This window comes from Mesocricetus auratus, unplaced genomic scaffold (genome assembly GCF_017639785.1).
Source record: "Mesocricetus auratus isolate SY011 unplaced genomic scaffold, BCM_Maur_2.0 Super-Scaffold_100676, whole genome shotgun sequence".
Lineage (NCBI taxonomy): Eukaryota > Metazoa > Chordata > Mammalia > Rodentia > Cricetidae > Mesocricetus > Mesocricetus auratus.
Window position 1 is genome coordinate 143,719,857 of NW_024429266.1, and position 18,626 is coordinate 143,738,482.

An 18,626-nucleotide genomic window follows, 5' to 3' on the forward strand; every position below is an offset into this window, starting at 1 on the left:
TTTAATCAAGCTATATCAACTCTATTAAATCAAATGCCCCCACTTGTTTCCTGTGGGGTACCCCAGTTAGTCACATATTCACTCTGAGATTTCAAGAACTATCCTGACACTTTGAAGACAGTAGTGTCTTAAGTTGTCCATGGCCATCCCCATCATTTCACCCTGACACCCAGGGAACTCACAGCCACTCTGAGCAAACATCTGAAGAGGAAAAAGAGGAGAGGTTTTCAACCGGCTGGGCAGCCATGAAACAGATACCAAGTCGCCAAAGCTGTTCAAACAAATGTCTCTAATCTGTTTGTAATTCCTGTCACCAAGGCACAGAAAGGGGGCCTTGGGAGGTCAGAGTCCTTCAAAACACAATGAGAGAAGGTCTTTCACAAACCTTTTGGAATGCATTTGGAATCTGGCAGAAGTTAGTCTCTTTTCCTGCAAGCCATTACCATCACACATAAAGCCGACTCTACGGAGTTGTTGGGCATCCACGTGGTCTTCGTGGCAGCAGAGGCTAATGCTCACAAGTTTGAGCTCATTGCTGGAAATTGCTTTCCTGGTTGCCTAAACTGAGCAGAGACAGGGGGCCCAAGGTCTCTGTGCCATGAGCAGGCATGACTGGGCCTGTCTTTGCCCTCTTATCTGTCTCCATGGGACCCTAGCAGAGGCTGGGCTGGACTGCCTGCTCTAGAGGGAGAGTTCATGGTGGTGAGGGCTCATGAGGACTTGACTCTTCCCATGACTCATGGGAAAATGTGGAGAGGGTCACAAGGGTGCCAAAGGGTTTCATCCCCCCACCCCCACCCCGGGATGTGACAGCTCTTCCCTTCTCTTCTACTTGACAATTGGTCAACCAGGGGAGACAGCTCAGTGGGTAAAGCACTTGCCTTGTAAGCACAGACCAGAGTTTGATCTCCAGAACTCACATTTTATAAGCTGGGTGTTGGGACACACTTGTGATCCCAGCCCTGGGGGAGCAGACTGGCAGATCTCTGGGATTCGTTGGCTAGTCAGCTCAGTCTTCTGGGTGAGCCAGTGAGAAATCCTGTCTCAACAAAACAGAATAGATAATGCCTGAAGAATGACACCTAAGGTTTTCCTCATTAGCTTACACAGAGAGAGGAGAGAGAGAGAGAGAGAGAGGGAGAGAGAGAGAGAGAGAGAGAGAGAGAGAGAGAGAGAGAGAGAGAGAGAGAGAGAGAGAGAGAGAGAGAGAGAGAGAGAGCTTCAACACAATTTTCCCTCTGGTCTTTCTGAAACCTTGCCTGACTTCGAGCACAGCTTGGCTTCATCCTTGAGTATCCATGCACCTGATTGCACCTCAGGGCTCTTTCTTTATCCCAGACAGAGCTGGAGTAGACAACACCAAATCCTCCTTCCCGTGCTAGCAGCCTCCTAGCCGCTAAAGTCCTGGGTAACATTAGCATGCAGTACCTTAGACACGTGAACCTAATCCCTGGCTCAAGTTGCTTCTAGTGTGTTAACCACTGGCCCAGCATCTTCTCATTGAAGACCAGGCTGAGGAAACACATAAGCCAGTCGTTAAAATATGCCCTTCCTCTGAGGCCTAGGTGTCAGGCAGTGTAAGCAACACAGACACACTAGAAGTTCTCCAGGCCTTTGGTTTTGCCCCTGTCCAACTTTGGCTCTCTTTAAAACTCCCTTGTGTATCAGCTCAGCACAGATTGTCTTCCTGTCTGTCTTTCCTGAGCCTGGTGTCTGATGAGGCTCATAATGATGCCTCAGGAGACAATGATGGGCCCCTGCTTCTGACAGACACCATCACTGGAGTGCTGTGGTTAGGCTCTGTGGTGGTTGATACTCATGGCCAACTTCATTAGGTTTTTGACTCACCATGGAAACATACTGTATCCCTTACTGTACAGCCTTCTTACCACTGTGGTAAAATGCCATAACCAAAAGTGACTCGTGGAAGACATAGCTTATTTTAGTGTATGGTTTCAGAGAGTCCCATGACAGACGGGAAGGCCTAGCAGCAGGCAGCTGGATTAGGAAGCTGGAGATCATATCTTCAGTCACAAGCAGGAAGCAGAGAAAGTGAACTGGAAGTGGAGTGAAGCTATGGACTCTCACACACATCCCCAGAGATGCACTTCCTCCACCTCTGAAGGATCGATAACCTCCCCCAAACAACAGCACCAACTGGGCACCAAGTGTTCAAATACGTGGGCCTGTGAGGGACATTTCTCAAACCACTACACATACCTCTAGGTATATCTGTAAGTGTGTTTCCAGAAAGGTTGAATTAAACAATGAAGAGTCACTGTGAACACAGACAGCACCACCCCCTGGGCTAGGTTGCAAATCTGACAAAAATGAGACAGCAAGCTGGGCATCAGCTTCTTGACTGAGGACAAAATGCTACACAGGCGCCTCCTGCCCCTTCCCTTCTCTGTATGGTGGACTGAACAGCAAGCCAAAATAAACCCTTCCTTAAGCTGCTTTTGTCAAGTGTTTTGACACAGCAACAGGAAAAAATTGACTAGTACAGGCTCAGCACTGGTGGAAGGTAAGGCCTTGACAGAGAGAGGAGATCACAAGGGTATCTGAGGCTATTGCCTTTTGAGACTCTCCCTGGTCCCTGGTCCTCCTCTTCCTCTGCTTCCTGAGCACCATGAAGCAAGCAGCCTCTGCCAAATGCTCACACACCTCCATGGTCTTCTTCATCATGGGCCCAGAATCAAGAGCAAAGACTGTGGACTGAACCCCGCCCCCGAACTCCTGAGCAAAAGTGAGCTGCCCTTCCTTCAAGTTATATCAGCTGTTCTGTCACGGTGACTATGAAACTGACAGAGGTGGGAGAGTTAACGTGCTTGTTGGGTGCCCAGGTGCTTATGATGGACATGAGCAGACTGTGAGGGATGCTGACTGAGAGGCGCTGTGAGGCTGAGCAGGGTGTGGTGGGCCTTGCAGGAACAGGGAGAAGTTTCCTCCTCATCCTCTCCTGGAGTAAAACTTACACAACGCTCTTACAGAAGCTCCTCCCCAGTAAAGAAGTGAGAATGCAGAAATGAGGTGATTGGCCAAATCTCGAGTCTGCATGGGGAGGACAACCGGAGCGCTGCGGAGTTCTTTCTGACCGTGGAAGCTTGCCGATGAGTTCTGTTTGTCTGGCCCCACTGGACGTGCCAGAGACAGCTGGGCAATGAGTACCAAGCCATGGGAGGCAAGACCCATGTCTTCAGAGGGGCACCTGAGGAACAGGGCAGAAAGGTCCAAAGAGGGCTATGCAGATGACAGTGTGGCTCTTAGGGGCCTGGGCCGGGCCCTGCCAGCTGGTATGCCTGGGCTTCTGTCCACGAGGCTCATGGCACACCAGCCCCTGCCTTCTTCTGTTTCTTTCTCCCTTGGGAGGGTGCTTTTCTCTGTGGCGGTGACACGCCCACCCTCAGCATTTCAATCTCTGGCAACATCTCACTGGTTCCTTGTCTCGTAACCTTGTCTCTGGAACTTCTCCCAACCTCTGGCAGAAACATGATCTTCAAAGAGCATGAAAAGGACCCTGAATGAAGAGGGAAGATGAAGAGGCAGAGGGGGGACCAGACTCCTTCTCCGTGGAAGCCAGGTCCTCATTCCAGTGTATAGCTGGCCAGGCATTGGGACCCCTTTCTCAGCTCTGACACCAGGTTTCAGCGATTATTTTTTGTTGAGTCGTCTCACTGGACTGTGGGGGATGAGTAACACGGCTTTAATTTATTTTTTCCCATGAAATACTATTTAGGCTGTAATTGAGTACTTCCATCCTTGACAGTAGCTATTAAGCTGACGCCACTGCCTCCTCGGCATTTTGTATCTTGAGGCGTCTGGCCCAGGATCCAGCCAGTTGCACCGCGGTTCAAGTGTCTGGTGTCCAGTGTACCCTGGGGTGAAACTAGGCACCAAGGCTCTGAGAAGTATGTGACCCTTGGGTAGACAGGCACACAGAGGCAAAGGCAATGTGAGTGCACACACTGTGTGCACAGTGTGCCTGACACATCTGATAGTCTGAAGAGCATTAACTCACTCTGCTCCTCAAAATACCCATCATTTCAAGAGAAAAGACAAACGGCGATTCAGAGTCACCACTTCAAGAGAGATTAACTGGATTTTGGAAAGACAAGGAGAAGAACAACAAGGAGAGACCAAAACCATGCCCCATGTTGGGAGCCGCACTGGACCAGGAAAATCATAGCTATATTCGGGCAGAAGGATCCGAGGTCTGAGGCCCCAGACTAGGAAAGCCCTTCCCTCACCAGTGAGCACAGGGTCTGGATAGTCAGTAAACTCTGAAATGTTTACATTCTAGAAAATATTCTTCTTTTTGTTTCTTGACACTCTGTGTATTTACTCCTTATTCCAGCACCTCTCATATCCTCTGAAAATTAGTGTTCACTATGGGCAATCACCCTTCCAGGCACACAGACATTGCCCTCCCTCACCAACCCTGCTTCCTTGATTTTCTATCTGACCTTAGCAAGAAACAAAAGTCCGAAGCCAGCTTCTCTGCCTACGGCTTGCTGCCTGCTCGATAGGAGACGAGGACTGCTACATCAATCTTTGGTAGCTACTAAGGCTCTGTCTTGTCTCTGGTCAGCTGCCACAGAGCCTCAGAGGATACATGTTTGAAAGGCATCAGTCAGGGCTGGGACTCAAAGGAGACACTGGATAAAACGTTTACTCAGAGCTATTAGCACTCCGGACTCACAGACAGACTGACAGACAGCGTGGCTGGGCCCTGATGAGAGTTCAGGTTCACAAAGCAGGGTCTAGATCCCTTCTTATAGACCCCAAAGGAAGAAGGTCAGGCTGCCCATAGACAACGTGTCTCTGGTTCCTGGGCTGTAGAGGGGAGGGAATTCCAGGGAAGGAATGTGGGGGAAGAGGGGCACATTTAGTTGGGGTGTACCCATTGTGCGGGTGGGTGACAGCCGCCTCCAGTAGCCTTCTGATATCAGACAGTTTGAAGTCTGTATACTTCTGGGAAGTGAAAATAGCCTGAACTGGAACCTCAGAACCCACATTTAAAAAGGCAGACATGGACCCGACAACCAGGGAGCCTGCACAGGACCGACTTAAGCCCTCTGCATATATGTGACATTTGTGTAGCTTGGTTTATAGTGGAAGCAGGGGATGGCTCTTGGGAACCTAGTCCTCATATTCCCATTTCCTTGCCCAGCTTAAATACTGCAACTTGATATATCATGCTTTGCTGATACTCATGGGAGGCCTCCCCTTTCTGAACAGAAACAGAGAGGAGGATTGGCTTCAAGGTGCAGAGGGGAGGTGGGGGGGAAGGAATGGGAGGAGAGGAGGGAAAGGAAACTGGGGTAAGGTTGTAAAATAAATAAATAAATAAATAATTTTTAAAATGTGAAAAACATAAAAATAAAAGACAAACGTGCTAGCAAGGACTTGTAATCCCAGTGCTAGGGAAGTAGATACAGGCAGGTCCCTGGCAAGCCAGCCTCGCCTACTTAGTGAGCTCCAGGCCTCTGAAAGACTGTCTGAAACAAACAAAATAAAAGTAGACAGCTCATATGACACCATGCCCAAGGTTGCCCTCTGACCTTCACATCATACTTACACATATGTGTGCCCCCTCACTCACACGCTGCTTTCCATAGACATCCACCCTAATCACCTTTCCAGGTCAAATTCATGTGCCATGTCCACCGAGATGCTTCTCTGAGTGGACGCCCACATGACCTCCTGTCTACGCTGGCTGCCGCTCCCCACATGGTAACCCTCCATAGCAGGTAGTAATTCATGTGGCCATCATCATGTGTGTGTTCATATGCATGTGGGTGCTTGTGTGTGTCTGTGTGTGCGTCTGCAAGAAACAGTCAACCCTACAGAAGAACACAGGCATCCTGAGCTCTGCTCTGACACACAGAAGGGGGTTAATTAAAGTAAGACTCGCTGAGCAAGTCAATGGAAAAACCAGTCCAGGGAAAAGTACTGATGTCTGCGTGCAAAGAAGAGAAGGTTGTGCCATGACTGGCAGTGAGAATGAGAGTTCAGCATCATTCCTGATTAAGAGCAGAGCTCTGTAGACAGCTGCCAAGTGCAGCCTCCGCCCCACAAGCCCTTGGTAGATGAGCTGATTTTTACCTCAGTTACCTCATCTGGCAAATGAGTCTCAGTTACCTCATCTGGAAAATGAGATTTTGACATTAGCTTTCCTCAGGTTTGGTGGATGATAAACAATCCAACATAAAGAAAGCAGGTAAGATTAAGCCCAGCATTTACCATGTGTGCTGAATGCTAGCTAAGAGATATTCTTAAAGACTGGTGTGCAGGGAAGTTTTTCCTCTCATATTGAAATTTATTAGTTGACATTTTACTACACAACAAAAGAAAAATGAAAAAGACAACAGCACTTCTCCCTGAAAAAGTAGTGTGCTAGCTGTCTTGATGGGTGCTCTTGAGGTTAGCTAAAACTGCTGAATTAGACACCACAAAATATCACCTTATATGCGTTCATTTCCTTGGAAGGAAGTAAAGAAACCTTATGTTGAGAGCTAAGGGAAAACACTCAGTGACTTGAGTTAGAGCAAGAATATGGGTTTTTTAGCCTGAGTTTTGACCTTGACAATGACCTTGTATGGAAGTTTTAAGACAAAAGACAAAGCCTAAGACTTTCCTGGGAAGGGTTAGGTCCAGTCTCTCAAAGGCAGGACCTAGATGACTCTACCTATAGTAGACAAGAGTTGGAAAGCCATTGGCTTACCTGTCCAATGACTGCAAAGAAAATGTCCCATCTCTAATCCTAGTGCTCAAGTCAATAAGGAAAAGACAATCACCCCTCCTGAGAGTCTATAGTGGAAAGAGGGTTCTCACATAGGAGTACAAAGCAAGCATGGTGAGTAAGCAAAATCAAAAGTATAAAGCAAATCTAAATTATAAAAAGGAAGCAGCAGTAGTTAAAATGGAGATGCTCCATAGACAAGTCAATTACTACATCCTGAAGACAGTCTGTGAACTGAAGGTTAATCCCAAAATTATACAAATGAAGAACAGACATCAAAAAGTGCAACACAAGACCTCTCTTGTGGCTGGAGATGGCTCAGGAGCTAAAAGTACTGGCTGCTCTTTCAAAGTACCAGGGTTTGGTTCCTAACATCTACATGGTAACTACAGCCATCCATAACTCCAGTTCCAGGGGATCCGGTGCACTCTTCTGGCCTCCACAGTCACTGAATGCACATGGTACACAAATATACAAGCTAATAAATGCTCATACACATAAAACAACTGTTTTCAATATTTTTCAAATTTAAGAGCTAAAACTAAGGGTATAAAGCTAAATTGTGTTAGTAGAGAATGCACCTCCATATTCTTTTTGAGTATTTAATCAAATTTAAATACTGAAACACTTAGTGATTTTTCCAATTCACACGGCTCTATGCTGTTACAGAGCATAAATTATTTACTGAACCACAAAGATCCATTGAAAAATTCTTCTCAATAGTCAAATAGTTCTTAGAATTTAAAAAGCTAAATTATGCACACCACACAGGCTTTGTGGGGACACATTTGAATATGTTTTCCATATTTGCATTCAAAAATCATCATAATTTGTGGGGCGGGAGAGATGGCTCAGCGATTAGAAGCACTTACCGTTACTGATGCAGAGGACCTAGGTTCAGTTACCAATAGTAGTCTGCTCCCAATTGCCAATAACTCTTGTTCCAGGGGCCCCTGCTGCCCTCTTCTGGCCTCTCCAAGCACCAAGTGCATGTGGGGCAAATACACACACTCAGAGACACACGTATAAAATAAATCTTTAAAAAATCATAATTTACCAAGATATTCAGAATTCAATATTTTAGGGTTCTTCGTCAAAAACATTTTAATTAAGGATCTTCAGCTAATTTTAAAGAGCATGCCCCCACAATCAATTTTATTACGAGTTAATTCACAAAAGGTTGTCAAAGGCTCAAACACATTTGAAGTGTTAACTGAGTCAGAAGTTTATATTCATCAAATAAAATATATTACAAAAATAAATTAGTTCAGTTACTCTAAACACCAACACATTTTTTGTGAATTTCAACACTATAGCTTCTATTTCAATTGGCAAAACATCAGCTTGTTTTGACACAGTTGCCAATTATATATACCACCTAGTGACATCAAAGTTTATTTATGTTACAGGCTTTCTTAATTTGGGAAAAACAGTATTTTTAACACACTGTATGCATCAGCAGAAAAACAAATCAACTTATTTTTCATTGCTTAAGTTTGAATTGACGGCATGAACAACATCAGCCAGCTGTTTCACCTTCCAAAAACTTTGAATCCAAAAATTAATTGGATTAAAAGAAAATGGAAACATCATTGAAATGAGCTGATTCTCTATTTGAAAAATCTGATGACTCCAACATAAAATTGGAATCATTTAGCTATTTGGCAAGTCCTTCTGCTAACTGAGCCAAGGGATTAATAGCTATGACCTGACCTTTTGTGCATGCAACAGGAAAACTGAAATTGAAAATGACTGAAGGTAATTATTTCATCTAAATGAACACTTGTTTTTTCTCAGGTGGGCCGGCCAGTGCTCCGTGTCCTGTGTATCTGTATGTAAACACCAGCTCAGTGTCTTTAGGAGCAGCTGCCCCTCACAAGCAAGCCAGGCCCCACTGTGTAGCAGTCCTCCCCTCTGATGCTCCTGCTTCAACTTTCTGAGTAGATGGCTGAGTCAGAGAAGTGATTGTACAAGCCTAAGGACCCAAGTTCAATCCCTATGACCCACAGAAAAGACCAGGTGTGTTGGCTCCAGTTTGTAATCCCCAAAATGAGGAGGTGGAGAACAGTAGATAGATACTTGAAAATTGCCAGACATAATTCATGAGCCACAGGTTTCAGTAAGCCATCTTGTTTCCAAAAACAAGGTGGGGAACCCCTGCAGAAAGGCATCTGAGGTTGACTCCCAGCCTCCACTTCGCCCCCTTCTCCCGCCCCACCTGTGAGCTTTTTGGTGCCACTTCTTCAGCCGATTCACACACCTTAGCTCATACACTTCCGGTAGCAACATTTTGGCTCCTTGGAGGCAAAAATTCTCACTGTTTTGTGTCTCTCACACATTCATCAGAAAGTGACAAAAAGCAAAAATCTAGTATTTACTTTTCATTAAACATGAGCTTTTGTTCACATATAACATTATTGTCAGAAGAACCCACTTCGTTTTAACAAGGACGTATGAGTGGATCAGTCGGGGTGGATTTGCACTGGATAACAAAACACAACGCTGTGTGAGGATACCCAAATTGATAATACGCTCCATATCAGGAGACTTCCCACCTGGCATGTTCACTCTGTGGATAATTTCCCATGTTTCTCACTGGCCCTGCTCCCCTGTGGCCTGGGGACTTAGGGCCTTTCAAGGCTGCAGGCACAGAACATGATCCTCCCGAGATGACCAGAGAGCACAGTGCAAACAGGTGACAGGTGCCCTAGATGTGCTCTTTCCTCCATAACTGGGTTTCCACTAAACCAAGATGTCCCCTTCTTCAAATAGTAATTAAAATACTGAGGAAATAGAATCCAGAGTTCTGCCTTTGCTTGTTCTGCCTGTGGAGCTAAAGTGGCCCCAGAGATTCTCAAATCAAGTTTATGCATATGGCGCCCCTAGGACCTGCCCCAGCCTTCCTACTCATCTTTAGTTACAAGTCCCAAAGTGGAAGCACCACCAAGAAGCAGAGTGTGTCCCGGTGGCATCCCTTGGTGGGCTGGAAGTGTGTGGCCCAGGCAATAGCTTCTGTGTGAAGCAGACCAGTTCCCCAGGGGCTGCACACGTGTGGATCCCTAAGTGGGAAAAAGCAGTCGTCAGAGATGACATGGGCTAGCCGGTTGCTTGATGAGAGCCTTCTAACTGAAAACGAGGAAGGACAATTTCTGTCTCCCCTCCATTGCTCTTTTTTCAGTGTGTTCTCTTGGTGCATATTGGCACTGGCTTCATAGTGACAAACTCTTTAAATGCATCATACACTGTGATTTTATCCACTCTTTCCCTCGTCCATCCCCTAGTTTCCTCCTTTCCTTGGCATCCCTTCTGCTTTCCTGTCATGTGTGTCTGTGTGTGTGCTGATGTTGTTGTTGTTGTTTGTATGCCTACTAAGAGTATTAGGGGCTAGGAACATGGGTCAGTAGGTAAAGTGTTGCTGTATCATGAGAACCTGAGTTCAGATCCCCAACAACCAGGGCTCACATGCCAGACTACCTAGGTAAAATGGTGAGCGCTAGTCAGGGAGACTTTGTCTCAAAAACTAAGGTGGGGAAGAATAGAGAATGGTACCAGAAGTGAAGCTTAGGACTCTGCATGCATGCACACACAAGCAGCAAATACAACTGCCCTTGCACAGGTACATGCTCACACACAAACACACATCACACAGACACACACACACATCACACAGACACACACACACATACACACAGAGACACACATAGACATACACACATCACACAGACACACACACACCACACACACCACACACATCACACACACACATATACACATCACACACAGACACCCACACACTTTAGGATCCACACATGAAAGAACACATGTAATCTTTGTCTTTCAGCATCTAACTTATTTCACTAAAAATAATGATCTCTAGTAGCATCCATTTTCCATTAAATGACCTAATTTCACTTCTTCTTTACTAATGGAAAAAAATCCATTGGATATATGTAACATGTTTTATTTCTCTATTCATCTGGTGACAGATACAGGCTGATTCCAGAACTTGGCTATTATGAACAGTTCAGAAATACCACGGGTGTGCAGGTCTCTGTGGTATGTTGACTTAGGTAGGCATGTCCAACTTACAGCTGTGTGGGCCACATGCATCCCAGCATAGCCGTGGCTGCTGCCCAATACACTTCTAGATAACAATGTTATGTAACAATGTCAAAAGGCTGGACATACCTGACCTAGAATCTTTCGAAGATATACCAAGAAGTGGTTTAGCTGGTTGTAGGGTAGTTCAGCTTGTAAATTTTTGACAAACCTCCTTAGTGGTTTCCACAGTGACTGGGCAATTTACTCATGCATTCCCACATCCATTTCTCTTTGCACACAGGAAAAAGACCAAAAACAAAGCCATAACCAGTCTTTCCATTTTACCTAAGCTAATCACCCTCAGCGTTAAGCCAATCCTGACACATGGCATTTATTTTCATCCAATTGTCAACTACTTTTTAGTGCACAAGATAATATATAATTTTGATGTTTTCATACACATATATGAGATTTTTTTGTATGTGAGTGAGTATGATATACATGTGTGTACACTCTTATGACAGTATGCCTTCTGGGGCGTATACGCATGGAGACCAGAGATCAATGTTGAGTGTCTTCCTAATCATTCGTGTCTCTCTTTATTTTTGGGGACAGTGTCTCTCTGAGCTGAGATCTCCGTGGTTTGGCTAGCTAGGCTGGCTGGACAATGAGCTCCAGGGATCTGCCTAGCTCCAACTCCCCAGCAGATGAGCGCACCACACCACCTCCATACCCAGCTTTTTACATCAGTGCTGGGGATCCAGGCTCAGATCCTCATGCTTGCTGGGGATTCAGGCTCAGATCCTCATGCTTGCACAGCAAGCACTCAGTTAAGCCATCTCCCCAGCCTCCAATTTGTCCTAGTTTTATTAATTTTAAGTTATTGTGCAGGATAATGAGCTTCATTGTGGCACGGGTTATACAAGATAATGAGTTGCGTGCACACAGAAGATACAGGATTTCTATTGTGCATTGAGAAGCTGCTGCTGCTGCCGCCACCGCTGCCACTGGGGCCTGACCCACCACTGCTGGCAGAGGCTCAGATCACACTCGGTTTAGACTTAGACTTCACTGCATTTTCCTAATCAATCACGTCCAGTTTTAGTCTCGCTGGCCTTTATGACCTGAGGGGGTCACCTTTTACACTTTCCCAGCCAGAACATTTTATCAATCCTGTCTTTGTATCTTACATTCCAAAAATTCCAGAAGAGTTTTTGAGGGGTTCGTGAGGAGAGGACACCAAGAGCTCAGGCATCCAGTCCTTTGCACTCTGCCCCTTCCAGAGCAGCCTATGTGCTCCGAGCAGAGCTGCTATCTTGCAGCTCCTGAAAAGACATGCAAGGGAGAAGTCAAACAGTGACCAGGCAAGCTTTTCTTGGTTAGCTAAGACTCACAGAAGGTTAAGAGATGGGTGAGCTCAGTCTCCTGGGGATGGGGACTGTCCAGTGATAGGAACAGGAGCCTAAGTTATCTTCCGTAAGACAGAAGGTAAGGATGCTATAAGGAAGCATGGCTAACAGGAATGTGGGGGAGCACTCTGCTGAAGGGTATACAATTTAAAAGAAATCGAAATATCTTTCCTTTGACAAGGGGGCTGAGCACCCGTCTTTAAAGGTGCTCATCTGTAGATTCCCCCACAACCCAGTACCAGTCCCTCACTCTTTCCCAAAATGGTATAAGCCTTTTTTTATACCCCATGTGCCCAGGAATAGTAATGGCTTAGAATATACCTGTAAATCAAGGATCAGCAAACTTCCATAAAGGTCAAAGAGCAAATGCAAGCTGCAGGGTCTGTCAGTTTCTCCCATAGCTACTCAACCCTGTCTCTGTGGTGTCAAAACAGCCATAGACAGAAACTATTGGACATGACTGTGTGCCAATAAAACTTTATTTGCAGAAACAGATTGTGGGCTGCATTGGGGCCTTCCTTGTAGCTTATGGAAAGGGATGAGTAAGAGGAATTAGAACAACAGGTGAGCATGGCATCACCTTGAGAAACGTTTCTACCTCTGACAGGGAATGCCCAGAATAAAGCTAGTGCATGTTCTGTCTGTCATCAGGAAGTAAGGTGATCGTCATCTGCCAGGCACTGCTCAGAGTCTGGTTTCTCATCTAAACACAGAGGTCTCAAGTTGAGGACACTCTTGATCTCAGTGTCTTCCTCTCTGGCTCCTGCTTCTGTTCACAGCCTGGACCCATCATCCTTGCCCTCATGGAAGGATTTGATGGCTATCTTCAATGGGGCAGAGGTCACTGATCTTGTGTTCGCTACGCCTCACTTATTTTTCTACTTGTCTGTCCATCTCCCCTCTTTGTCTTCCACAGAAGGGCTCCCTTAGTGAATGGGATCTAGTAAGCTCTCAGTGAAAATTAACCAAATAATAGCCGGGCGGTGGTGGCGCACGCCTTTAATCCCAGCACTCGGGAGACAGAGGCAGGCAGATCTCTGTGAGTTTGAGGCCGGGCTGGACCGACAGCCTCCAAAACAATACAGAGAAACCCTGTCTCATAAAACCAAAAAAAAAAATTTAACCAAATAAATAAGCATGCAAATTTCTTGGCATATAAAAGGGACCCCATAAATAGCTGCTTAATAAAATCATACCCAATACAGGCATATATGTTATAGCTCTATTATTCCCAGTAGGAATAGGTGCATGGCTGTTATATGAGAATAATCATTGTTCAAAGTATTTCCTATTCTATGGATAACCAAGATCATCCTGTAGGAGTGACCTCACTAGTCCCTCGTCCTTCCACATTCCTATACTTTGACTTTCAACCCTTCAGTAATTTTTTTCAGTATTTGTACTCTAACATGTGCGTAGACCGTGTGCTGAGAGACACACAGGATTCGTCTTCTAGGGCATCTTCCAGGATATGTTTCCTGAGAAAGGGCGTCCCATCTTTTTTACTTCCTTTCATTGCAAAGGACACAAACTTTTTCACTAGAGGACACTGATATTTCACCAGCTGAGAGTTTGATTCTGGGCATCACTTTTATTACTGAACTCCAGAGATATAAATTAGAAAATGCATGACCAGACATTCAATTCTTTAGATAAATGCAGACACTCATTGTTATAGCCAAAGAGGCCATTGAATGGCCTAGAGAGGTGGCACAGATCACACATAATGAAAATATTTTTGGAGCCCCTTGCCTGAGTACTTATCCTGTGCCCATTCTATAAGGCACACATTTCTTATTCCAGTGGTCTATCAATGACTTACTTCAAAATCTGTCATCAGATAGAAGGGGCACCATCAATAAGAACAAAAGAAATGGATATGAGGCGACAGGATTGAGATTCTGTGACAGTTTGAGGTGAAGTGAAGGACAGGACATAGCCTACTGTTGCTGGAGATTTATGACTTATGTGTGGTCCAAGAAGGCTCCATGTGGTGCAAGGAAGATTCAGAATAGAGTCCCCAGGTCACTGAGGAATGCAGCATCTGTTGTAGGAGAGTAAGGAGAAGAGATGATTCGAGACTCCCCAGGAAAAGGCCCTGTTCTACAGCCTATTTCTTAAGCCATCACCATCTGGGGCCAGACAAAGAGGAAGTCAAGAGGACAGAGATGCCGGGGAGGAGATGGATTCTTTTTCACAATAAGATCATGTCTATCTGTCCATGACAAAAATGTACAGTGGCACACTTCCCCAGATTAAGAAGATGTTTCTGTGAGACTTCTTTTTATAAAGCGCAGTGACCAAAGGGAACTCGGCCTCCAGTTTCAGCTGGGAGGTCACACTCAGCTTCCATAAGAGCTGGCAGACAGGCTTCTGGGAGGAAGAGTGGCCTGAAATGGAGGAAGTAATTCACATGCCATGCAGGCTCTGGACCCCTGACTCTGGCAGTCTGGTGATTAATGTGTAAACTAGTAGGACATTGAGTTGGCTGCCTTGGAGTCCCGTGAGCATGGAACAGTCAATAAATATTTATTAAGTGTATCTCCCTAGGGCTTGAAGCACTTGCATGGTGGTATCTCATAATCAAATAAGAAGGAGTTGTTGAGGGTGGATCCAGATAAACGCACTGTATGTTAATGGGATGCAAGCTGGGGATGGAAAGTAAAGAGGAAAATACCCATTGTCTGTGTAGGTATTAGCCAACTAATGCTAGCTAGCCACTAAGTAAATAGAAGAGAAGTGTGCTGCACAATACAAGCCACCAGAGAGGAGAGGGAAGGAGAGAGACAGAGAGAGGCAGAGAAAATGAGAAGGAAGGAAAAAAGGAGGAAGCAAGAGAAATTTATAACCATTTTTGGACAAATGAAAAAAATGCATTTTTACAGCCAATCTTTGATACTAACTTGGGGTTTCTACATGTAATTCATTCATTTTTCACCAAAATGGCCCCTAGTCTAAAAGAATGGCACAGAGTTAACTAAAATGGGCTTCCAAATAGCAATTTTTCGCAGTAATGATAAAATATGGCTTTCTGACACCCATTTGGAGACATGTTGCCAGTACACCAGGGCAGTGCTCCCAAAGTGTAATCACATTCGATTCTAAGTGGTGTATCGCCAATTTGGGGTGGACATTGGGATTCATTTATTTAAGCTTGGGCATTTATCCTGACTTAGAAGCAAATAGCAAATTAAAATCTTGCGTTTGAGATCGTATTAAAAGAGTGTGCTGTAATTACTGCATGCTCCCCTGTGGGTCTCTCTCTAGTTCAAAGTCTGGGAGTGCACAGCTGCCAGTGAGGAAGCCTGTGTGGGCCTGAGAGAGATATGACATGGCCATGGCTTCCAGACCGCTTTGGAGTCGGGGAGGGAAATCTTGATGAAAGATGCAGGGATTCCTGGGGATTTGTGACTTCTTTCTTTGTAACGTTTTAAATTATATTTATTGGGTAGGGGTGCATGTGTGTTTGTGTGTGTGCATGTGCATGTACAGGTCATAGGTCACCCATGATGTCATTCCTCTGGATCTTTCCCTCTTATTTTCTGAGGCAGGGTCTCTCATTGGGTATGGCAGCCTCAAAGGCTCGCCTGCGCCCACCTCACAGCACTGGTATGACAGGTGTGTGTCACCATGGCCCCCACTCAATGCGGCTTCTGAGGATCGCACTCTCAAGTCCTCCTACCTATGTGGCAAGCGCTTTACCAATGTCCCCAGCCCCCGCATACATCATACTGTTTCTAGAATGACTGAGACCTAGGCATCTTCCCCACATCCAACCTCCTCACACAGGGTATTGTCAGTGTCCTTGTTCTTACAATCCAGAAAGGGAAAACCCAGACCCCAACACTGAACCCTAAGAAAGCCAGATCAAACCATCAAACCTTCAAGAAAGTCAGACCTAATCCCAACCCAGAAGAGGGAGACGGCTCCAGCACTGCTTATCCTCAGAGTAAGACACTCAGCAGACTTAGCCCAAATCCAGTGAGCATCTCTTTAAGACTGCCTGACATTCGGAGGTTTGACTGCCTCTGCAACATCCCTAAGGGGTTGAGGAATTGATCCAATTTTCACTTGAGGTTATTTATCTGCTGTTGTGATTTGTAGTTTTTATGAATGTGCCTGCTCCTCTGGAGAGAGATACTCATAGCCTTCTGAAGGGAGGGCTGTACTCCGCATACAGCAGGTGCCTGGTGATAACTGCTGAAGCTCATACTGACTGAAATTGCTCTACTAGTGCCCTGGCCCCAGTCCTTGCCTAGAGTTCCTAGGAGACCAAGAAATGCAGTAAAACAATTACACAGGGCTGTGTGGAGCCAACTGACAGCTGTGCAGATGTTTGTGTATTGCTGAAGTCTGCACTGGGCCTTCTGTCCCACAGAAACAAGAACTACCTGCCTGTTGGATCATGTTTAGACCCTGAAGGCCGTGTAAAACGTCATTTCCACTCTGAGGGGAAAGTGCATATTTTAAAGAAGTAAACCCGTAATATTTTAAAGAAAAATACATATGGAAAACGCCTTTATAAGGGGCAGGCAAGGTTGCTGTGTGATATGAAATGCAGATTTTCATGTCTAGTATCCCTCAGATCTCTATGGCGTCTCAGAGGCTGCTCCCAGTCTCATCAGGATGGCATCCTTTAATCTAGATCATAGGTATGAGGGGACCCAAGAATGGCTGACCCTCTAAGCCAGTGTTTCTCAACCTTCCTGGAGCTATGACACTTTAAATCCATTCCTCATGTTGTGATGACCCCCGAACCATACTATTATTTCATTGCTACTTAGTAACCACAACTTTGTTACTATTACAAATCATAAATAGATATCTATGTTTTCCAGTGGTCTTGGGTGACCCCTCCCCTCTGGTGCAATCCCTCTGAGGTTTGTGTTTTACACTGTATCTAGGGTGTCCTCGTGAAATTGCACTCTAATCACCCAGGTGGTAGCTGATTCCATTCCACCAGCTGAGCTCTTGATACACCCCCAGCTCATTACTAAGCTTTTATAATGCTACATAAGGACTCTTAAGACCGTTGAAATCACACTCTGTTTAAGGAAGACACAGTCTGAAAATGTATCAGGCTTTTTCATCATTTTGTCAGGCTGTTTTCATCGTTAATCAAGCATTTGTGTGTTTCTACAAGCTAAGACGGCTGCAGGGTCACGAGACTGTGTCACCTCATGGTGCCATCATAGCAGAATTCTGCAGACTGAGCCCTCTTCTGCAGAGCCCAGATGTATTCCTACCAGCATTGTCCCTTAATTCCAACAGCATAAAAGAGAAGGTTGGGGATGTCGCTCAATGATAAAGCACTTGCTTGGCAATAATGAGGTCCTGGGATCAGTCCCTGGCACCAAGAGAGAAAGGAGAGCAAAATTCCATTTCTTCTACTTATTTTTATTTAATTAAGTGTGTGTGTGTGTGTGTGTGTGTAAAGTGTGAGTGGAGGTGCACATGAATACAATTGCCCAAAAGACCAGACTCCTTGGAGCTGGAGTGACGAACAGTTGTGAGCCACCCAGTTTAAGTCCCGGGACCCAAACTCAGGTCATCTGGAAGGTCAGTTCGCACTCTCTAAACCACTAAGCCATCTAGTCTCAAGGATAAAACTCTTCATGTTAAAAGTACTATAACAGACCATTTTTCAGCCCGTAAAATGTATTTGACTGTTGGGTATGTACTCCAAGCATGCCAAAAATGAAAATACCTCTTAGAATGTTTCTAAATGGGTTATCAATTTTTCTTCTAAAAATCTGTCTTTCCTTGTGGGCTTTTCATATTGTACGTCATGAGTTGGAGTTTAAGGACAGACTATAAAAGAATAGTGCAGAAAAGTCTTGTAAATAATCATTGGGAGGGGCTACTGGAGAGATAGCTCAGTCAGTGAGGACCTGAGTTATGTGGTGTGTGTGTGTGTGTGTGTGTGTGTGTGTGTGTGTGTGTGTGTGTGTAAATACGCATATTGAATGAGTGTTCTTCTCTGTCACTCTCTACCTATTGAACTGAGGCAGGGTCTTTCTCTGAACCCAGAGCTCATATCTTGGCCAGGGTGGAAGCCAGCAAGCTTCCCTCCTGCCTCTGATCCCCTTGGACCTAGGGTAGCAGGGATGGTGGTACACATTTGTAATCCCACCATCAGAAAGGCAGGGTGCCCAAGAGAAGAGGATGGAGACAAGATCCTCTGAATGGATGGGGAACATGGCAAGGGGTGGGGGGAGTGGGTCCTGGGAAGAATAGAGGGGGTAAAGAGGAAGGGAGTTTGTCATGGGGGAACAGGAAGTTGAGGGGGTGGGGGTAGAATAGGGGGAAGAGGGAATCATAGGATCGAAGACAGATCAGGCACCAGAGTGACCTCGAGTGATCTAAAGGTATAACATCAATTGGCAAGCTAAGCAATAGTGGAGGGACCACCTCGAATGCCCATTCCTGATAAT

The 18,626-nt window shown here is 45.4% G+C and overlaps 1 protein-coding gene across 1 annotated transcript in view; it reads left to right on the plus strand.

The window, feature by feature from the left end:
• Tacr1 (tachykinin receptor 1) overlaps positions 1-18,626 on the plus strand; it is a 176,875-nt gene that overhangs the window by 71,894 nt on the left and 86,355 nt on the right. The gene's annotated exons all lie outside the window — the stretch shown is intronic.